Source organism: Mus caroli, unplaced genomic scaffold (assembly GCF_978045245.1).
Source record: "Mus caroli unplaced genomic scaffold, Mus_caroli_1 scaffold_15, whole genome shotgun sequence".
In the NCBI taxonomy this organism is placed as follows: domain Eukaryota; kingdom Metazoa; phylum Chordata; class Mammalia; order Rodentia; family Muridae; genus Mus; species Mus caroli.
Window position 1 is genome coordinate 6,221,646 of NW_028227270.1, and position 5,943 is coordinate 6,227,588.

Consider the following 5,943-nt stretch of genomic DNA (forward strand, 5'->3'; position numbering starts at 1 on the left):
GAGTCTGCCCTATGACAAAACCCAGGCAAGCAGATAAATGCACAGTATTTCCTGCATCTTGTAAATTGCCTATGAACGCAAACAGAGCCCATTTCTGTTTAAGGAACAGCTCAGTTGTATTTCTCCTCAAATTACAGGATTCAAAATTTATCAGGGCTTACATAATTCCAAATGCTTCTTTAATGATGTAGCAACGAAACAGGTTAAGGCTAAACTTAATATAAATGAGTCAGACATCCCAAATAATTGCTAAAACAAGAAAGCACTGTGCTCAAACAGAAGCAAAAGCCTTTTAAAATGCATGCCAAGTTTAAACTTTGGGTTGGTCAAACTATGAGAACAGTTGTTCCATTGTGAGACTTCTGTATTTTATCATAAAACAGCATGGTTAGCAGTTATTCTGCATTCTAGGTATCCTATGACATCCCGAATGATGAATGCCTACGAGTCTCTAGAGCAATCTACTAGACAAGACCCTAGGTATTAGAAAAATGTAAATCATTGAAACCAATAGAATTTACTTTTGTGAGTTAACTTGATGAAGTAAAACTTTTTCAGTCTCAAAAAAAAAATACTCTCTGGAACCTATTTCCTAATTCTTACGTATTGCTTAAACATGACACTTTAATTGTGAGGGGCAGGGGAAAAGATCTACTGTGGACAGCAGCTTCCTATGCTAAGAAAACCCTGAACCCTCTTCACCACTCCAATTGAATGTGGTATTTCAAGAAGACTTCTGCCAGACTCCAGATAAGCTGCAATATTTATTCTCTTTTTAAAATTTTTATTGGTTGTTTTATTTATTTATATTTCAAATGTTATCACCCTTCCTGGTTTTCCCTCCAAAAAACCTCCTATCCTACTCCACCCCTGCTTCTATGAGGGTGCTCACCTACCTACCGACCCACTCCCTCCTCACTGCCCTAGCATTCCCCTACACTGGGACATCAAGCCTTCTCAGTATCAAGGGCCTTCCCTCCCACTGATGCCAGATAAGGCCATCCTTTGCTACATATGCAACTGGAGCCATGGGTCCCTCAGTGTTTACTCTTTGGTTGGTGGTTGTCTTAGTTAGGGTTTTACTGCCATGAACAGACACCATGACCAAGGCAATTCTTACAGGAACATTTAATTGGGGCTGTCTTACAGGTTCGGAGGTTCAGTCCATTATCATCAAGGTGAGAGCATGGCAGTATCCAGGCAGGCATGGTCCAGGCAGAGGTGAGAGTTCTACATCTTCATCTGAAGGCTGCTCGTAGAAGACTGACTTCTAGGCATCTAGGGTGAGGGTCTTAAGCCCATGCCTGCAGTGATACAACTACTCCAACAAGGCTACACCTACTAATAGTGTCACTCCCTGGGCTAAGCATATACAAACCATCACAGTGGTTTAGTCCCTGGGAGCTCTAGGGTCTGGTCTGGTTGATAGATACTGTTGTTCTTCCTATGGGGTTGCAAACCAGCAAGAGGCTCCCAGGACCCAACAGGGATAACATTAGCTGAAATACCCAACAAAGGTCTCAGTAAGTCGTGCAGCAGTGTCTGGCAAAGCTTGGTGGGAAGCAGTATTCTGTTCCTTGCTCTTCATTGTTGGGATTCAGTCCATTTGGGGGAGTCTCCACAGCAGCTGTCACCACGACTGTCCCAAGCACACTCATGAAGTCAGCGGCTGGGACCTGTCCCGGTCCAGTTCGCAATGGAGAAGGTGAGATCTCAATGGAAAAACTGAAGGTAAAGCGTTATGTGTCCGGAAAAAGACCAGATTATGGCCCTATGAAGTCCTCAGATGAAGAGGATGAAGAATTTCAGCTCATTAAGAAAGCTACGGAACAAGAAGCTGGGCCCAAGGAACAGGAGGAGGATGCATCCAGTGACCCCTGCCTTCGGCGTTTACAGAACCACATTAGTGAAGATGTGGAGGAGAGATTGGCTCGACAGAGAAAAATGGTGGAACCTGAAGTAGTAGGAGAGATCAGAGCGGTACCATGACATGACGTGTCAGCGAGCACAGGAGAGAAAATAAAGAAGAGATGAAAGGCATGGAGATGGAAGATGAGGGACGCTCTCGGGAGGAGTCTGAGTCGTTAGAGTCTGAGGAGTACACAGACAGCGAAGGTGAAATGGAGCCTTGACATAAGCCTGTCTTCATTTGAAAGAAGGATCGGGTGACAGTTCAAGAACGAGAACCTGAAGCTCTGAAACAGAAGGAGCTTGAACAGGAAGCAACGCGTATGGCTGAGGAGCTGCGCAAGTACACACCCAAAATTGTAGAAGAAACCAAGAAAGAGCTAGAGGAGAACGAGCGGTCCCTTGCGGCCCTGGATGCACTCAATACCGATGATGAAAATATTATTAAGTATTATCACCGAGGTACCTTCTTCATGAACGAAGATGAAGAAGTCTACAAGAGAGATTTTAGTGTGCCTACTCTTGAGGACCATTTCAACAAAACCATTCTTCCAAACGCAATGCAGGTCAAGAATTTCGGTGCACACCCACCTTGTAGATCAAGATACCACTTCCTTTGACTCTGCATGGGGCCAAGAGAGTAGGCAGAACACAAAATTCGTGAAACAAAAGGCAGCAGGGGTCCCAGATGTAGTTGAATGACCCTCTGCCAAGAAGAAGAAAACCACCTAGACTTCAACTACTTATTCCAACTGTGGGATACAGGGGGATCTGGTTCTCAATTTTCTTTAACTATCGTTAACGTAATTCTTGTATAGAACTTTCCAGACTTGCGGCCATAACTTGTGTTTTAAGGCACTTTGTAAGAGGTTTGGACTCATTCTGAGAAACTCACAGAAAAGCACTAAACAGGTAGGATTAAAGACTTCCCACTTAAAACTGTTTCTGAGAAATCAGGTTTCTCTACCATAGCTTCCCATATCGACTTGGGACTATTCTGAGTTTGTTTTTCCAGCCTTGATCAGAGACCTACCTGGTCATGTGAATGGATGGAGCATTTACTTCTTCCTTAGAGCTCTGAGGAAATCCAAGCTCAGTCTGACCTGTTTTTGCATTTGGGGTGTTGAAATTACTCTTCTAAGTAAATATACTTTTTGATCTGTTAAAAAAAAAGTCACAGTCTCCTTTCCCCATTCTCACTTCTTCCTTCTCTCTCCCAGAGGCTACCTCTGTATCTCTGTCCCCATTAAACTACATGAGACCTGTCACATGGTGTGTTTCTCATTGGGACTCACCACTGCCTAGTCCTATCACTAATATTAAAACCGCGAAAGATTAAAAAGAGATGAAAAACAAAAGGAAGAGAAAGCAGAAAAGGCAGGCTCAGGAAGTTATGCTTTTCAAAGGGCTTGTGTGCAACACAAGAGGAAATAAGAGCAAACCCAGTACTGCAGAGTCCAAAGCCAGCACCAGAGTCATTAGGGACAGTGACATCCCTCATGTCACCTTATCTCCTAGCATGAAAAGAAACAGAAGCAAAGGCCAGGGTCTCTCCTCAATAAACAGCCAGAAAGCCTGCTGTGAAAGAAAAAAAAAAAAAAAGATGCACTGCTTGTAGGAACTTGTTTAAAATAACAGGAATTCAGATTGAAAAGTCACTGATAAGTGAACTTCTAATAGGCATTTTAAAAATAGAGGCTGGAGGGAAAAAGGGAAATGGAAGAGTGATGTAATCATACTTCAATTAAAATGTGTAAAAACACATTTCAAAATCGGTAGAAAATTTTTAGAATAATTACATTTTAATCTCCATAATACTAAATAGAGAAAACAGGTCCAGAAAACAATGCAACAGCAAACAGCAATATTTAGCCATCAAATGAACAAAGTCTTGACAATATTGATATGAAGCAGTGCTTAACAAAAAGGGAGAGTGGAAATTTAGAAATTCTATCTCTCACTGTAAAGTGATATAAACTGTCAAGAGGAAACCTGTGACCCCCAGACAATGAGACATAATTCATCTTAACCTAGAGTGTCAGCCTCCCACCAACAGGAGCCAAGAGGCAGCCTCCTGTGGAAGGACACTGCCTGGGAGTTACTCTTGTGATGATGAAAGAGCGAGCAAAAGTCGCGTGGGGAGGAAAGGCCTCATTTCACTCACAGTTCCATGAAATGGGTCATCAAATGCACTGATGGCAGGAACAGGGCAGAATCCTGGAGGCAGGAGCTGAAGCAGAGGCCATGGAGGCTTCTTCTTACTGGCTTGCTCCCGGTGTGTCTTGCTCAGCCTGCTTTCTTATAGAACCCAGGACCACCCACCCAGGGCTGGCACTGCCCACAATAAGCTGGGCCCTCCCACATCAATCTCCAATTTTTAAAATGTCCTACAAGCTTGTCTACAGTTTAATCTTACGAAGACATTTTCTCAGTGAGGGTCCCTCCTTTCCAATAACCCTAGCTTGTGTCAATTTGACAACAAAATAAATAAATAATAATGATAATAATAAGCACAATACCTACCTCCACAGGAAGCCTGTCATTGTTCCAGTTCACAGTATCCTAAAGAGTTACAGACGTTCACTTGACAGCTCCCTTCCTCCATCAAGATAATCAAGGTCACACAGTCTCAGAGTCTCTCTCAAAAAACTGAGAGGGGAGCACCACTCATTGCAAGCCTCTAATTCAGGAAGTGTCAGCTGAGGTGCTTACTGGGTGGTCTGATTTCAGGATCCGTCATACGGAGAGCCATCTAAGAAAAGGCTAAATGAAGCACATCTTTGGTTATAGAGCAACCAGCCTCTGTGACACCTCATGAGACACTTCACTTGAAGCTGCCCTTGCCATTGTAGGCAGGAGCTATTCCACCGTAAGCAGGAACTATTCCATCTAAAGTGGGAGCTATTTCCCCTTAAGCAGGACCTATTCCACCTTAAACAGAAGCCGTTCTACCTTGGGCAGGTATTATTCCCTGAATTAGACAGATACTATTCAGATTGATCATAGCAAACACCACACATTTTCCTCTGTTCCCTATAGATCAGAGTGAGCCCAAGCCAACCTACTTCTGCATTGAGGTAAAAGAGACTGTTTAAAGGATTTTCAACATTGCTAAACCCAGAAAACATTCATCAGTTCACCAGACTGCTGACCACCTAGGTTCAAAGGAGCACTGCTTTGAAAGCCATTTCCTTTTATTCTCAGTCTATGAACACAGTCCAGGCAAGTCTGTATTTACACATGATGTTTTCACGGAGGAAGACATGCTCCTTGTCTCCATCACCAGACGGGTTGAAGGCCCGTTGACTGGCTTGTTTGACACTTTTCAGAAATAGTATTTTTAAATTATCTCTAAATAACTGACCACAACTGTAGAACTAGGCAATCCTGATTGCATTCCCCTTCCTACACTGCCTCACTGTTCTGCACTCCAGACTTGCTAGTAAACACTCTCAGAACACAGTGGGGTTTTCACAAGGGTTACCCTTTGTAGAAACCATTACACTCTTGGCTGCTGATCAAACTGCACCCGACGGAAGTCTTGCTCTGTTAGCTCAATGAAACTTGAAACTAAAAGGTCTTTTTCAAAATACAACCCTGGAGGTTGCTTAGCATGATCCAACACTGCTAAGCCATATTATTTGGCCTCAGATTAATTTATCATTTTAGGGATCAAAAATCAATCTATGGGGGTTGATGAGATGATTCAATGGGTATGGTGCTTTTCTACAGTTAAAAAACAAAAAGCTACATGTTGTTGAAAGGAACAGTACAAAGTTACTTCTTTCACTAGTCTAATATTCAACCCCTTCAGAGATCTAAGAAGGATATATTATAATCTAAATGGACCATGTATCAAGCAAAATGACAGATTTATACATTCCCTAGAAGGACACCCTACTAGGTTCCTAAATATGCCCCTCAGCTGTTTGTTCATGGGTCTGAAACCCAACATTTGTACCACGCACTGCAACCCCAGCACTGGAGAGGCAGAGATGGGTGGATTCCTAGGGATCCCTGGCCAGGGAATCAAAC

At 43.0% G+C, this 5,943-nt stretch overlaps 1 pseudogene; it reads left to right on the plus strand.

The window, feature by feature from the left end:
- Positions 1-1,656: 1,656 nt before the first annotated feature.
- On the plus strand, positions 1,657-2,528 carry LOC110307752 (microfibrillar-associated protein 1A pseudogene; annotated as a pseudogene).
- Positions 2,529-5,943: the final 3,415 nt, after the last annotated feature.